Genomic DNA, 16,978 nt, shown 5'->3' with positions numbered 1-16,978 from the left:
TCCTTAAGTGGTTCTGTATAGTTTCTATATTTTATACACACACACACACACACACACACACATATATATATTGCAAAAACCTAGACCTATAAGTTTAGTACCTGAATCTCTTGCTGATTCATGCATTTCTATCAATCTTCTCAGTCAGATATTTAGCTCAGATCTGTCCTCTTATCCAAGCTTTGCCAAGAGCCTCCTAGCTACTCTTCTGGCATCATGTTACACCCTACAATCCAGCTCTTCAAAGTCACCTGACTTCTTTTTAAAAGGTGCTTACTATATATACATCTCTCTCTTGCTCAACATTCTTCAGCTATTCCCTAGTGGACACAGAATAAAGTCTAGCTCTTTAGCGTGTTACTCGGGCTCCTTCGGTGCCAGTCCTCACGAATTCCTCACCCATCCTGCAGAAGCTCCCAGTTTTCAATATTCTCCTAAATGCTGTGGAACCTCTGTCTATGCAGTATTCTAAAGATGAGGAAAATTAGTCCCTTAAGACTCAGCTTAAGCTTTGCCCCTTGTGCCTTTACTGTTAGTTTGCCCCTCTGTTCTTAAAAGTTTATTCCTGGCATTGCTCTTAAGGGAAGGAAGTTTGGAAGGGCCAAGAGTCCTAAATGTTAGACCTTTCTCTCTGAACACTAACAACATTAAACTCCATTCAAGAAGGAGAAAAAGAAGCCATCATCTAGAAACAATGTTGATAACCACAGTTCCTTAACTTGGGCTTGTTAAAAGACTTTACCTCCATGAGTATACTGAAACACATATATAGTTTATCTCCTATTATCAAGAAAGAAATATTAAAACTTCATTGTTGAGGATCACTCTGAATATGACAGTGCTCAAGACGATCAGGTCTTGAGATCTAGAAATTAGTATAAGTACTGAGCACTAGGGGAAAAAAATTATACTCTTCAAACTACATCCCTGGGAGTGTTAGTGATGTCATAATTCATGTCAGGGGAGCCATGGGGAACATTCCTGAGGATCTAGAAACTCTAGATCTTTTATACTTATAAAAGATAAGGGAAGTATAGCGCATAGGTTGCTGTGAGGTAGAGAGAAGGTTGCTTACTTTTCCTGAGCCTCAACTTTCTGAAAATATAGAAACACATTTAGATGATGAGTTATGAAGTGAAGGAGAGGATGACTCAGCAGCAATGTGCCAGTTCCATAGTGATTTCTCCACCAAGCTGGAGAAGGATTTGTAGCAATGGTTCCAGCACTAACTGTGCACATCTATAGGATGAAGGTAAGTAGGGCGGCTATACTTCTAGTTATCTAGTTTGCTTAGGACAGTTCTAGGTTATGCCTGTTGTTTTAATAGATGTTTTAAAAATTCCCATTTATATTTTTTAATGTCCAAATTTAGATAATAAGTTATATAACTGTAGTATGAATTTTTATTTTTTCTCTGAAAATTAGTAGAAATTATGTATGCTTCTGGCTTTTGGTAAATGTGTTGACTATGGAGAAGGGCAGGAGTTTAGAGTTGGACTAGACAATGTTTCCTCCTTTTAAATCTCCCTTAAAAACATGTTTCTTCATTATGATTCTCAATCTTTTAGCATAATTTAAAAATTCATGTAGCCCTTTAAAAATAACTTTCAGGTAATATTTACTTGGACTTAAATGTTCAGATTTCAGTGAGATCCTATTGAATTAAATTTACAGGTTGCAGTGGGGAAAGGCTACCAGCAATCCTTTTTGCCTACCCCTCAGGGGACTTAGGAAGGACAGAGAAGAGACAAAAATCAATGTAACACTTAAACAACACTGCAATCGTGCTACAGCCATCTCAGTGTGATATCATAAGTAGCCAGTGTTCTTTTTTCCACCAAAGAATATCATTCTTATTAAACTCCCCCAATGAAAGCGTCCTTGCTAAGGGAATTCCACAAAATACATACATAATTTTACCATCTGCAGAGGTGATAGCACTTCGTTAGGAAAGCCAAGAATATTAGAAGATGTTTTCAAAGCAGCACCTCAGGTAAGAGACCCCCTCCCCACCTTTGTTGCTACTAATGGTTCTGCAACTCATTTTATGCTCATTGCATCACAGAATTTCCCCTAGAGAATATGGAATTCAAATTGGATGAACAGATGTTCACAAATTAAAGTACTCTATGTGTATACCTGCAGCAATCATGGAAGGGTAGGTGGAGAGGAGACAGGATAAAAGAAGAAACAGACAAGACATTTGGAAACGATTGAATTCTTGTTTTTCTTTTCTCTGATCACTTCTTATCTCTATGAACTGCTCTCTTCCTTTCTGCCATCTTGTTGCCCATCATCACATTATTTTTCCCACAACCTCTCAGTTTCCATTGACAGAGAGTTGTTCTCTCTGAGCAGTCACAATTGAGTAGTGGGAGACATGTGTTTTTAGATGCCAAAAGGCAACCTCTGTCTTTCTCCCTTTCTTTGTAATCATAGAATTGGGTTTTAGTAGTTTGACTGGGAAACATAGCTTGCAAATAACTGAATTTGCATTTTTAGGCTGTAATTCAGCAGGCAGAGAAATTAGCTCTATCCTGGACAGGAGGGTTTATACAACGCTGGTCTCTAGTTGCTTCTCCTTTGCAGTTTATTCTCTCTACAGATCAGAGTCTTTGACTCAGGCTTGTTAGTTGAGGATCATTCAGGTTCACCTTCACTCAATCCTAAATCCCAATCATTTTTTCCCAATCTTGACTCCAATCAAAATGTACTCCCTCTACTCCTGCATCCCACAAAGCATCTAATTTCCTCTAGGAAATAGTCCAAGCCATTTGTGCTAATGTGCCTGACAAGGACATACATTTAGAGCTCATTATTTCATGTTTCTAAAAAGCTTTCCTTCATAGAAATTAATCCTTCCTAAGTGAAAAATATTGCCAAGATCTCATTGAGCATTGCCTTTGAGGATTTTCTTTGTCTGTGTATTAGAATAGATGTCAGTGGCTCATGAAAAACAGCCACAGCTCACCAATAAACATTTTAATGAATATACTTCTTCCCATCCTCCTGCTCCAGTTGAATTTTTAAAAAATGCATCCGATTTTTACTAAACAATGATGATTTGTAATTTTTACCGTGGGGCTTAGAGAGGAATTATAAAACCCCATCATTCTTCACATCGCATTATTTTACTCATTAAACGATGTTTTAAAATCTCCCAGATTTATTTTTTCTACTCAGGTTACAACAAATCAGTGTTCATCTCTAGAGGGCCATTCCTCATCTGCCTTATCTGTTTTTGAGAACCTCGATGGTAGATTTGCCTGTGTGACCACATGAGGTAAGGTCAATCAAGCTCATCTTGTCAAACTTGTCATAACCCTGGGATTTCACACAACAGAACTTCCCCTCCTGCATTCTTAGCAATGCCACACAACAGGGGGATTTTAGAATTCAATATGCAAGCTTATATTCTCTGCAGTGAGTAGTGTTTCAACAAAATTTCCAGCATCTTGAAATTGTGTAACATAGAAAATAAACAGAAGAAGAAAATAATGTCTCATTTCACCTATCTCCATGTAGAAAATTCATAGCAAAAAAAAAAAAGAAAAAAAAATTTTTTTAACCATGGTAGGGGCTTAAGGGCAGGGGGATGGTCTGAGCATAAAAATCACATTTGCTTCAGCCACCCAGAAAACATCTTTGTTTACCATTGTCGTGTTGTGAAGGAAACACTGGCTACTTAGGACATCACGATGAGATGGCTGTCACAGCACGGTTGCACTGTTGTTTAAATGTTACACTGATTCTTGTCTCTTCTTTGTCCTTCCTAAGTCCCCCAAGGGACAGGCATAAAGGATCACTGGTAGCCAAAGAGTGTAAAAGAGAGAAACTAGACAGTAGTCTATATTTAGCTACGTTTGGATTATTATCTTATTTTTAGACCAATCATGGCAAATGTGCTTTGGGGTTCATAGTGGCAGTATTCACACATCTATGCCCTAACCTCCTCACCTGCCACCTCTTTCCCAAAACTCTCAAACAGAAATGGTAGATTTTGGTTTCATCAGAAGACAACAAGGAAGCATCCTGAACCTATTCCTGGAGCGTCTCAGGTCTTTAGGCCATAGCCTTGCACTCAGCTGTGTTAACATGAACTTGTTTCTTTCCATTTCCAACCAGCCCTGACTCCCTGTGACCACGGAAACCCATCAATAATAGAATGTGACCCTCCCCATATATATTACTGTCCCTTGCCAGCTTCCCTACAATGTTTCCTGAGAAAAACTTTCTGCCCACCACCCTGAAAAGGTAGGAAGGATTTCAGTCAGCTGTTAGAAAGAAGTACACAAGTACGTGAGTGCAGTAAAATCCAATGGTCTGTGCATGAGGATGAGGGTCAGGAAGAGAAGCAGCAAGGAAATGCTGGTAGGCTGAGGTACAAGGTTCTGCAAAGGAGGGACTCTACAACTGCATGCTTTCTGCACATAGCCTTTAATGCCTTGAGATTGTTTTGGAATTTCTGGCACATTTTGAGAAGAAAACTGCCTATGTCTCTACTTGGCTCTCTGAGAAAAAAAATGAGTATGTACTAGAGGGACTATACATTGTAGGCTTGGAAACAGGCTGGCACACTGAATAATTGCAGGCTACCCTAGGTGTTCAGAAAGGGAAGCAGAGCTGTACTGTCTGCTACCTGCATGTGTAATGAACTTCATAGCTTGCTGTGGTGGCAGGGAGATCATGCAGAGTGTTCAGCTTCAGACGGAGCCTGGGAACAAGGTCCAGGGGAGAAGTATCTGCAAAAACAGAAGGAAAATGAGTTACATTGTTTCAGATAGACAGGCGAAACGGGGTTTGAGATCTATTGCACAGCGCGGTGACTATAGTCAAGAAGAATGTCTTGTATATAGTATTTCAAAATAATAACAGGATAAATTTTAAATGTCTCACCATAAAAAAGGACAAGTAAATGAGGTGCTAGATATGTTAATTAGCTTGATTTAATCATCCCACATTGTATGTAGACATCGAAATATCACATTACATCTCATAAATTTATGCAATTATGATTTGACAAGCAAAAACAAGACCAGATAGTCCCGATGTTCTTTAAATTGTCTCCGGGTATTAAAAGCCAAGAAAAACTGTTCAATATTTTTATAAGGCAGGTATAACTTTGATATTTATGCCTAATAAAGATGGTAGCAAAAATTTTAAGATGTGATAGGAAGTTTAAGGAGAAAAAGTTGACAGGACAGGCATTTTAAAGATAAAATACTACTTCTGAGAGGCACATGATGTTTTAGCAAAGCATCATGCACAGTAGGCAATGTATTTACAACGGTGCCAATGCTTCATGAGTGGTAGCATCTGACTACATGATTCATGAAAGCACAAAAGTTGCTGGATGTGGGGTGTCTCTGTTCCACAAGCCCTTCAGTAGGGCAAACCCTGCACAAATTCCACCTCCATCTTTCTTCACTGGGTTCCTCCTGGCCAGCCTGGACATTCTGAATTGTCCTCTTGCTGTTCACATACTTCACACTATTGTCACATCCACCCATCCTGCCATTTCTGGATACCCTCCCCCGTGTCTAATTTTTACTGCGTCTCCTTCTGCGTTTAACTCCCCAAGGTCTCAAACCCATGAAATAAAACTCTGTCTGTTGCAAGGTGATTGGAAGAGGAATGCAACATAGGCCATATTTGGGGTAGCTGAGATCATTTTCAACGCTCAATTCAAAAAGTAGCTCACTATTTGCCAAACCTCCTCAATAGCTAACCCTGCACTGAGCGCATAGCATTCAGGCCCTTAGGACAATACAAGGGAGAACTGTATTTGAAACTCTTGACTTAAGGGAAAATCTAGAACGATCATTCGTTTCTCCTCCTAGGGAGGAATCAATTGTTTCAAGTAGTCCACCAGGTGTGGGCATAGACATGATTATCTGTCGCTCATATAAATACTTCATTTAATACATATATTCTATGTTTTTAAGACCCAACACATTTATGTGAAATAGAAAATGTGAATACATATATTCTTGTTATTTCAAGTTCACATATTTTGAAAACGCACAGAAAATAAACCTATGGAATTTTTTTAAGTCATTGAGATTTTGAAAAAAGGTGAAAGTAAGCCCCTATTTTTGTATGTTATTGTTTTCTACAGAAAGAGAAAAAAATGTTTATATTTTGGAAGAACAGTGCTTTATTAAGAATTACATTTTCAATGAAAATAGAAATATGTGAATAATCACATTAAGACTAAACAATGCTGCCATAAAGAAATATTGTTAAGTACTAACTGATGCCTTTAAAAGAAGATTCAAAAATTGTTACTAAGTTTAATTACATTCACATATACAATTACATATATGTACATTCACATGTACAATTACATATACGTTTTAATATTTTATATTGCATTTGTTTATCAACTCTGATTTTTCAGGTGAGCAGTTCTTAGCTATCTTTAATTTTGTTCCAAAACAATTGATTTTTTAAAATTCAAATACAGGACTTTGTATTTTTTCTATTAAATTATATCTTATAAAAATGTTGCATTACTCATGTTAACCTAATGTTACAGATGCTGAGAACCTGAGGACTTTCAGATTTTTATTCTTTGAAAGTCAGAAGATTAATTACCATTTTCAGAAAGAAGATTAAGTAAAATGGAGAAAGCTTGCTAACTCCCTGGATAAGTAGTAATAGGTTGATTAATGAAGGATAATAAGAATCTACCTTGTAGCTCCAAGAATCCTTTTGAATAAAATTTTTTGTATCTTTTAGTTTGATGTACAAGGAAATCCCATTACGCTCATTACCCAGATTCTACAAGTATTTACATTTTGCCTAATTTCTTTTTTTCTATTTGTGTATGTATATGTACATTTTTTTTCTGAACCATTTGATAGTAACCTGGAGACAATATGTTTCTTTAACCCTAAAAATTTTAGGGTGATTTTCTTAAGAGCAAGGACATTCTCTTACAGAACGCCTGCAAAGTTATCACAATCAAGAAATTTAACTTTGATACCTGAAGATTATGTACCGAATGCTTGTGTCCCCCACACAGATTCATAGGTTGAAGTCCTAACCCTCAATGTGATGGTGTTTGGACATGGGACCTTTGGGAGGTTATTAGGCTTAGATGAGATTATGAGGATGAGGCCCTTGTCCAATGAGATTGGTGAACCAGGACTCTCTCTCTCTTGCTCTTGCTCTCTCTTTCTCTCTCCTTGTGTGTGTGTGTGTGTGTGTGTGTGTGTGTGTGTGTGCCTGTGCATACAGAGAAGAGGTCATGTGAGCACACAGCAAGATGGTGGCTGTCTGTAACCCAAAGGCAGAGCCCTCATCAGAAAACAACCATGCGACACTCTAATGTTAGACTTACAGCCTCCAGAATTGTGAAAAAATAAATTTCTGTTGTTTAAACGACCTAGAATATGGTATCTGGTTCTGCAGCCTATAGATACTAAGATACCAATCCACAATTCATATGCAAATTTTTTCAGTTGTTCCAATAATGTTCTTTACAGTCATTTTTTTCCTTAAGTTGAGGATCCAACCGAGGAACATATATTTTATTTAGTTGTCAAATCTCTTTAATTTCCTTACATCTGGAAGCTTTCCTCTGTCTTTTAATCCTTCATGACCTTGACAATTTTGAAGGGTACTTGTCAATTACTTCATAGAATGCTTCTTGCTTTAGGTTTGGTTGATGTTTCCTCATGATTAAATTCAGGTGATTGACTTTGGCAAGACTTCTGTGGAAGTGATGGCTTGTCCTTCTCTTGATCATATCTGGAAATATTTAATGTTCATGGGCCCAGTAGTAATGCAACTTACTTTGGTATACAGCACTTTTTCCACTGAAAAGCTTTTTTGTCTTTGTAATTAATAAAGAATTTGTTTGGGATACTTTAAGCCCATGCAAATATAACAGTTCTTGTCAAAATTTTATCCACCAGTTTTAGCATCCACCATTTCTTCTACATTAATTGGTTGGCACTCTACTGTCAAGAAAAGCAGCTTTCACTTATCTGTCTGCGTGTTTTGAAAATTAATATAAGAATGGACTCATGAATTCTTATTTTATATAATGGATTGTAATTATTACAATTATTATTGTTGTTGTTATATTCTGATGCTGAAATAGTTCTCAAATCTGTCCAGTGGAAGTCTCTTCAAGCTGGTTCCTATGTTCTTTTGACATGGGTCTGTCATTCCTTGGACATGTTACTTTCTGTCACAAAATATTCCAGACTTATCTTGCTCTTTCCTTCCCAAATTCCACAAGCAGCCATCTCTCCAAGAAGCCCTAGATCTGATTCCTTTTAGTGGAGATTATGATTACAGATCAAGATCATCTGGGTTCTAGGTGTATGCTTTGCTATAGGTATAGCATTGTTTCAAGGTCTCTAGGCAGACAGAGGTAGGCTACTTGTGCGCGCACACACACACACAGACACCACACATATACGTATATACACACAAACATATAATTAGTTTTATCTATATTTTTCAGAAGTTGAGAGTTAATCTATTTTCTTTCTTCCTTTTCTTTGTTTTTCTTTCCTCTTCTGGCCACCATCTTCTCCTTCTCTTTTTCCATTCTTTCTTCCTTTAATTTTCATTTTTCCTCCATGTCTACTCATAGTCTCCTTACTTATAGTCAAGAGAAAAGGGTCTCTGAATTTTCTGGATACAAAAATCATGTACCTCTCTCTGGCACTGAAGAAAAAAGGGGATAGATAGGAGAGGGGCTGCAGACTGAAAGTGTCCCAGGAAGAGATATAGACCTATCAGCCCTCAGCAGCATGCTATGACCTAACAAGCCCCTTGTTCTCTAGCCATCAATAAATGCCAGCTTAAAATATACCTTTGGGTGTTATTTCTGGCAACTATCCTTTGTAGTATATCTCAGTCTGGTCAAAATTCTGTACAGAGAAATGAGAGGAATCAGGGCTTAATATTTAAAACATCCTAGGTCTAAGCCTCTAAACACTTAAACATCATCTTAAAAATAAATACATAAAAATGAAAAACTTCACAATTAAAAAATTATACTAAACACTTTAACTTTTAAAAAGATACTTGAATAAAAGATTTATAGGCTACAGAAGTACTGCAAAAGAAAATATTTGGAGATTCATAATTTGACACAAATTGTTTTTCTACCTTAACTTCTGAAAGATCTAATTAAGGAAGGTGTTTTTCTTTTCTTTTTTATGAAATAATATGTCCTGACAAACTGCATGAATATAAAATATATATGTTTGGTATAAGTGTAGGACTCACAAATTAACCTTTCTGGTACAAATGCAGAGTTTGTTAAACAAAAGCTTCCCAATCCAGTACTTTTTCAAGAATATTCTCATAAAAAAATTTGGGAATAGGTTGAATTATCTGTCACATTCTTAACCTTACGGCTTTTAACCAATCATGGACTCAAAATTTTATAGTTGGAAGAAACCTTCCAAATTATGCATTCCCATCTTCTTCTGACTTCACTTGTAAAGGAATTACTTATTTCGATAATTTTAAAAGGCAGAGACTACTGAGAATTTTACATCACTTTTAATCAAATTCTCTTAGTGCCTATCATATGGTTATACATAAATTAGCTTCCAAATATTCCAGTCAAACATCCCTTTAGTTTATGTATTGAATTCTTACCATGTACCAGGAATTGTGTGGGTGCTGTGCATGCAGCACTCTGGCTAGTGTGTGGGAAGTCGATGGTAGAGGATTGTGGACAGAAGAAGGAAGACCAGTTAGGAGGTGCCTGCAATCATAGCCTAGGGAAGAGATCATTATGATACAGACTAGCAGAACAGGCAAACTGATGGGTTAGCTGGATTTAGATATATGTTATAGAACTCACAGAACAGGCTAATGGAGAGGACATGAAATATGTGAAAAAGAAAGAGGTTACAGATGGAGATTGTAGGATTGTATTTGTTTTTTAGCCTGAAGTCTAAAGCTTGTCTTTATATCAGGATGGGAAACACTAAGGGAGAATAAGTTTGGGGTGGAAAAGAAATTAAGTGAGTTTTGTGGGCATGGTACTTTTGAGATGGTATTTGATTTCCAAGTGGAGATGTGTAAGTATTCCAAGTGGATAACTTATGTGGGGTTCACTGGAAAGATCAGGACTGGAGAAATCATCAGCTTATAAATAGGATTTTATAGCCTCAGACTAGGACCCAAAGGCATATTTTTAACTGGCATTTATCTAAGGCTCACTGTGTATTAGCAACTGTTCTGAGTGCCTACATGCATTGATTCATTCAGCTCTCCCAGCAGTCCAACTCAGTCAGGTAGATACCTTTATTATTATTGCTATTTGCAAATAAATAAACTAAGGGCAAAGAGAGACTACATAATGTACTCCAGATTGCATTGCTAGTAAATGCCAAAGCAGAATGTGAACCCTAGCAATCTGAGTTTACAGCCCTGCTCCTAACCATCATGTTGCTCCTATTTATGTAACATGACCCTGCCCAAAAGAAACTTGTGATGTAGTTGAATAAATGAAAGTAACACACATGAAAAACACAAAGATAAGATAGATACTAAAATGTCATGGTGTTGACTGTGAGTCAAAGAAGTTTGGAATGGGTTTGAACTTCTTAGATAATAGGACATAGCAATAATTAGCTACTTCATTGTGATTCAATTACACACTGGAGATCTGAAATAATTTAACAGATTCCATAAATATCCAATTTATAGCCACAAATTAGCTTAGTCATGGGTATTATCATGCTCATAATAGCTAATCATTTAGATATTGTGCACACCTTGCCCTACTGCCAGCACTTTTGTAAAACCTCACTGTCATTTAAGTCTTTCTTAATCAACCTTCATCAAGTAGCAGTAAAGAGTGCTACTAAAAGGCTCATTAACACTTTCTCTTCTAAACAGACAATTATAGTCTATATTCACTTCATTCTACATTATAAGCAAAAACTTAGGAACTTCATGGGAATTCCAATTCAACAGAAACTTATTGAGGACGAAATTGAGAGTGGAAATGCACTAAACCTTGTGAGATTGTTAAAGCCTTGGCTCCAAGATTTTGCCAGCTCTATGCCAAATTATGCTCAATAATCTTTCTCTTTTGAAAGTAAAGCCAGGATCTCTAACTTACTGACAAGGAGATACTGCTACTTTTCTTACGACAAGACTACTTCTAGACCTCTACTTTAAAAGTATTGCTTTTGCTGACATCAGTGCTGAAAATTTGTGTTGTGAGAAAAAACTCCCTAGAAATGCTTTTCCAGCTCCAAGAATCACTGGAACTGAGCAGTGTCTCCAGCAGCAATGAGTGTTTGGTGCTTTAGTTTGGTGTTGAACATGGCCCATGGGCCAAATCCAGCCCATCATCTGTTTCTGTATGATCATAAGAATGGTTTTTCCATTTTTAAGTGGTTGAAAAAATAAATAGTATTTCATTACATATGAAAATTTTATGAAATTCACATTTTAGTGTTCATAAATAAAGCTTTTTTGGAACACGCCCATTCACTCATATATTTCTCATGGCTATTTTTACACTCTGCAATGGTAGAGATGATAATTCTTGACAGAGACCATATTTCTGGTCCTTTACTGGAAGATTTCTCTAATTTATGCTCTATATTTTGAAAACAAGGCTCTGGTCATAACCAATTTTGGAATATAAAATATCTGTTTATTTTTGTACTTCTTAAAAATCATAGTCCTATATAGCAGAACTAATTCAAAAGTAAGAGGGCCATATTTATCAATGAGTGAGAAAATAGAACTACATTCAAGCAAACCAATCATTCATTACTAAAAAATAAATTTGATCACAGTCTCTGTAGAAAGTCAAATCGGATTTACTATTTGGTTGCTTTTTAATGACCTTCCATTTTTTCTTTAAGAGAGTTTATTCCTAAATGTTGTCACATGGGGAATTCCAGAACTCTGTACACATGCATCGGTTTTGGCCATTTTCTATTGAAGAAAGTAGAGGAAGACTTTTTGATCTGAAAAAACGATCCCTTGAATTTGACAAAAGCAAGAAAATTATTTCACAATTACATATGGCTTTGATTAGTCATAGTTCTTTAAACTCAACAATGTCTTGTCATTCCTACAACTTGCTAAGTTGGCAAACTAGGTATATTTATCATTGGTTTGAAGTAAGGAAACTGAGGCCTAAACCATCATTGCACTATAATGAAAAAAAAAAAAAAGAAAAAAAGCGTAGGGCTTAGAGTCAAAACCCTGGGCCCCCATTCCACTCAACTCCCCAAGAACTGTGTGTCCCTTATCTAAAAATGGAAGTGAGAACCTTGACTAACTTTCTTCACTGAGATGTTGTAAAGATCAAATGAGATGAATATGAGCATGCTCCACAAACTCCATAAAACACTTTATTAAAAGGAAAAAGAGACCTCTCTAGATTCCTCCTCTATGGGCAGGGAATCTCTGAAAGAAAGACAGCAGCCCCAGTCAGAGGCTTATAGATAAAACTCCCATCGCCCTGGGACAGAGCACCTGGGGGAAGGGCAGCTGTGGGCACAGCTTCAGCAGACTTAAATGTTCCTGCCTGCTGGCTCTGAAGACAGCAGCAGATCTCCCAGTACAGCGTTCTAGCTCTGCTAAGGGACAGACTGCCTCCTCAGGTGGGTCACTGACCCCCGTGCCTCTGGACTGGGAGACACCTCCCAGCACGGGTCAGCAGATATCTCATATAGGAGGGCTCTGCCTGGCATCTGGTGGGTGCCCCTCTGGGACAAAGCTTCCAGAGGAGGAAACAGGCAGCAATCTTTGTTGTTCAGCAGCCTCCACTGGTGATACCCATGCAAGCAGGGTCTGGAGAGGACTTCCAGCTAACTCCAGCAGACCCGCAGCAGAGGGGCCTGACTGTTAGAAGAAAAACTAACAAAGAGAAAGGAATAGCATTAACATCAACAAAAAGGACATCCACAGAAACCCCATCCAAAAGTCACCAACACCAAAGACCAAAGGTACATAAATCCATGAAGATGAGGAAAAAGCAGCGCAAAAAGGCTGAAAATTCCAAAACCCAGAAACCTCTTCTCCTCAAAAAGATCACAACTCCTCGCCAGCAAGGGAACAAAACTAGATGGAGAATGAGTTTGATGAACTGACAGAAGTAGGCTTCAGAAAGTGGGTAATAACAAACTGCTCTGAGCTAAAGGAGCATGTTCTAACCCAGTGCGAGGAAACTAAGAATCTTGAAACACATTAGAGGAATTGCTAATTAGAATAACCAGTTTAGAGAAGAACATAAATAACCTGATGGAGCTGAAAAACACAGCACAAGAACTTCATGAAGCATACACAAGTCATCAGATTCATCAAGGTTGAAATGAAGGAAGTATGTTAAGGGCAGCCAGAGAAAAAGATTGGGTTATCCACAAAGGGGAGCCCTTCAGGCTAACAGCAGATCTTTCTGCAGAAACCCTAGAAGCCAGAAGAGAGTAGGGGCCAATATTCAACATCCTTAAAGAAAAGAATTTCCAACCCAGAATTTCATATCCTGCCAAACTAAGCGTCATAAGTGGAAGGAGAAATAAAGTCCTTTACAAACAGGCAAATGCTGACAGATTTTATCACCACCAAGCCTAACTTACAAGAGCTCCTGAAGGAAGCACTAAATATAGAAAGGAAAAACTAGTACCAGCCACTGCACAAACATACCAAATTGTAAAGACCATCAACACTATGTAGAAACTGCATCGATTAATGGACAAAATAACCAGCTAGAATCATAATGACAGGATCAAATTCACACATAACAATATCAACCTTAAATGTAAACAGACTAAATGCCCCAATTAAAAGACACAGATGGGAGAATTGGATAAAGAGTTAAGATCCATCAGTGTGCTGTATTCAGGAGACCCATCTCATGTGCAAAGATGAACATAGGTTCAAAATAAAGGGATGGAGGAATATTTACCAAGCAGACAGAAAGCAAATAAAGCAGGGGTTGCAATCCCAGTCTCTGATAAAACAGACTTGAGACCGGGCATGGTGGCTCATGCCTATAATCCCAGCACTTTGGGCGGCCAAGGCAGGCAGATCACAACGTCAAGAGCTAGAGACCATTCTGGCCAACATTGTGAAACCCTGTCTCTACTAAAAGTACAAAAATTAGCTGGGCATAATGGCATGCGCCTGTAGTGCCAGCTACTCGGGAGGCTGAGGTAAGAGAATCGCTTGAATGTGGGATGCAAAGGTTGTAGTAAGCCGAGATCATACCACTGCACTCCAGCCTGGCAACAGAGTGAGACTCTGTCTCAAAAAAAAAAAAAAAAAAAAAAAAAAGATTTTAAACCAACAGAGATCAAAAATGACAAAGAAGGGCATTATATAGTGGTAAAGGGATCAATGCAACAAGAAGAGCTAACTAGCCTAAATATATATGCATCCAATACAGGAGCATCCAGATTCATAAAGCAAGCTCTTAGAGACCTACAAAGAGACTTAGACTCCCACAGAATAATAGTGGGAGACATTAACACCCCACTGTCAATATTAGACCAATCAATGGGACAGAAAATTAACAAGGATGTTCAGGATTTGAACTCAGCTCTGGACCAGCAGACCTCATAGTTATCTATAGGACTCTCTACCCCAAATCAACAGGACATACATTCTTCTCAGCGCCACATTGCACTTATTCTAAAATTGACCACATAATTGGAAGTAAAACACTCCTCAGCAAATGAAAAAGACAGAAATCATAAGTCTCTCAGACCACAGTGTAATCAAATTAGAACTCAGAATTAAGAAACACTCAAAACTGCACAAGTACATGGAAACTGAACAACCTGCTCCTGAATGACTACTGAGTAAATAACGAAATGAAGGTAGAAATAAAAAAGTTCTTTGAAACTAATAAGAACAAAGACACAACATACCAGAATCTCTGGGACACAGCTAAAGCAGTGTTTAGAGGGAAATTTATAGCATTAAATGCCCACAGGAGAAAGCAGGAAAGATCTAAAATTGACACCCTAATATTACAATTACAAGAACTAGAGAAGCAAGAGCAAACAAATTCAAAAGCGACCAGAAGATAAGACACAACTAAGATCAGAGCAGAAATGAAGGAGATAGAGATAAAAACCCTTCAAAGAATCAGTGAATCCAGGAGCTGGTTTTTTTGAAAAGATTAACAAAATAGATAGACCACTAGCCAGACTAAAAAAGGAAAAAAGAGAGAAGAATCAAATAGACACAATACAAATAAAGAGTATAACACCACTGATCCCACAGAAATACAAACTACCATTAGAGAATACTATAAACACCTCCACACAAATAAACTAGAAAATCTAGAAGAAATGGATAAATTCCTGGACACACACACCCTCCCAAGACGAAACCAGGAAGAAGTCAAATCCCTGAATAGACCAATAACAAGTTCTGAAATTGAGGCAGTAATTAATAGGCTACCAACCAAGCAAAGCCTAGGACCAGGCAGATTCACAGTCAAATTCTACCAGACGTACAAAGAGGAGCTGGTACTATTCCTTCTGAAACTATTCAAAACAATAGAAAAAGAGGGACTCCTCCCTAACTCATTTTATGAGACCAGCATCATCCTGATACCAAAACCTGGCAGAGACACAACAAAAAAAGAAAATTTCAGGCCAATGTCCCTGATTAACATCGATGCAAAAATCCTCAATAAAATACTGGCAAACCCAATCCAGCAGCATATCAAAAAGATTATCCACCACAATCAAGTCCACTTCATCCCTGGGATGCAAGGCTGGTTCAACATATGCAAATCAATAAACATAATCCATCACATAAACAGAACAAATGACAAAAAAACACATGATTATCTCAGCAGATGCAGAAAAGGCCTTCGATAAAATTCAACACCCTTCATGCTACAAACTCTCAAGACACTAGGTGTTGATGGAACGTATCTCAAAATAAGAGCTATTTATGACAAACCCACTGCCAATATCATACTGAATGGGCAAAAGCTGGAAGCACTGCCTTTGAAAACCAGCACAAGACAAGGATGCCCTCTCTCACCACTCCTATTCAACATAGCATTGGAAGTTCTGGCCAGGGCAATCAGGCAAGAGAATGAAATTAAGTCTATTCAAATAGGAAGAGAGGAAGTCAAATTGTCTCTGTTTACAGATGACTTGATTGTATATTTAGAAAACCCCATCATCTCAGCCCAGAATTTCCTTAAGCTGATAAGCAACTTCAGCAGTCTCAGAATTCAAAATCAATGTGCAAAAATCACCAGCATTCCTGTACACCAATAATAGACAAACAGAGAGTGAAATCAGGAGTGAACTCCAATTCACAGTTGCTAAAAAGGGAATAAAATATCTAGGAATTCAACTTATGAGGGATGTGAAGGACATCTTCAAGGAGAACTGCAAACCACTGCTCAAGGAAATGAGAGAGGACACAAACAAATGGAAAAACATTTCATGCTCATGGATAGGAAGAATCCATGATAGGAAAAATGGCCATACTGCCCAAAGTAATTTATATATTCAACGCTATCCCCATCAAGCTACCATCGACTTTCTTCACAGAATTAGAAAAAACTACTTTAAATTATAGATTAAACCAAAAAAGAGCCTGTATAGCCAAGACAATCCTAAACCAAAAGAACAAAGCTGGAGGCGTCATGGGCTACCTGACTTCAAACTATGCTACAAGGCTACAGTAACCAAAACAGCATGGTACTGCTACCAAAACAGATCCAAAACAGATATATAGACCAATGGAACAGAACAGAGGCCTCAGAAATAATGGCACACATCTATAAACATCTGATCTTTGACAAACCTGACAAAAAAAAGCAATGAGGAAAGGATTCACTATTTAATAAATGGTGTTGGGAAAACTGGCTAGCCATATGCAGAAAACTGAAACTGGACCCCTTCCTTACACCTTATACAAAAATTAACTCAAGATGGATTAAGGACTTAAATGTATGACCTAAAAACCCTAAAATAAAACCTAGGCAATACAATTC

At 37.6% G+C, this 16,978-nt stretch overlaps 1 protein-coding gene and 1 long non-coding RNA gene across 2 annotated transcripts in view; one reads left to right on the top strand and one right to left on the bottom strand.

The window, feature by feature from the left end:
• Window positions 1–1,017: 1,017 nt before the first annotated feature.
• Window positions 1,018–16,978, top strand: part of LOC112636757 — a 34,812-nt gene continuing 18,851 nt past the window's right edge. Inside the window, exon 1 of the long non-coding RNA XR_003122237.1 lies at window positions 1,018–1,252. This is a non-coding gene — a long non-coding RNA (uncharacterized LOC112636757). The remainder of the gene's footprint in view (window positions 1,253–16,978) is intronic.
• LOC112636755 overlaps window positions 4,419–16,978 on the bottom strand; it is a 252,202-nt gene continuing 239,642 nt past the window's right edge. The window contains exon 3 of the mRNA XM_025405626.1: window positions 4,419–4,742. The gene's annotated coding sequence lies outside the window, so the exon portion shown is untranslated. The remainder of the gene's footprint in view (window positions 4,743–16,978) is intronic.

This window comes from Theropithecus gelada, chromosome 12, assembly GCF_003255815.1.
Source record: "Theropithecus gelada isolate Dixy chromosome 12, Tgel_1.0, whole genome shotgun sequence".
Taxonomy (NCBI): Eukaryota; Metazoa; Chordata; class Mammalia; order Primates; family Cercopithecidae; genus Theropithecus; species Theropithecus gelada.
Note: the sequence above shows the minus strand (reverse complement) of the source record. Positions and strands in the feature narration are given on the sequence as shown.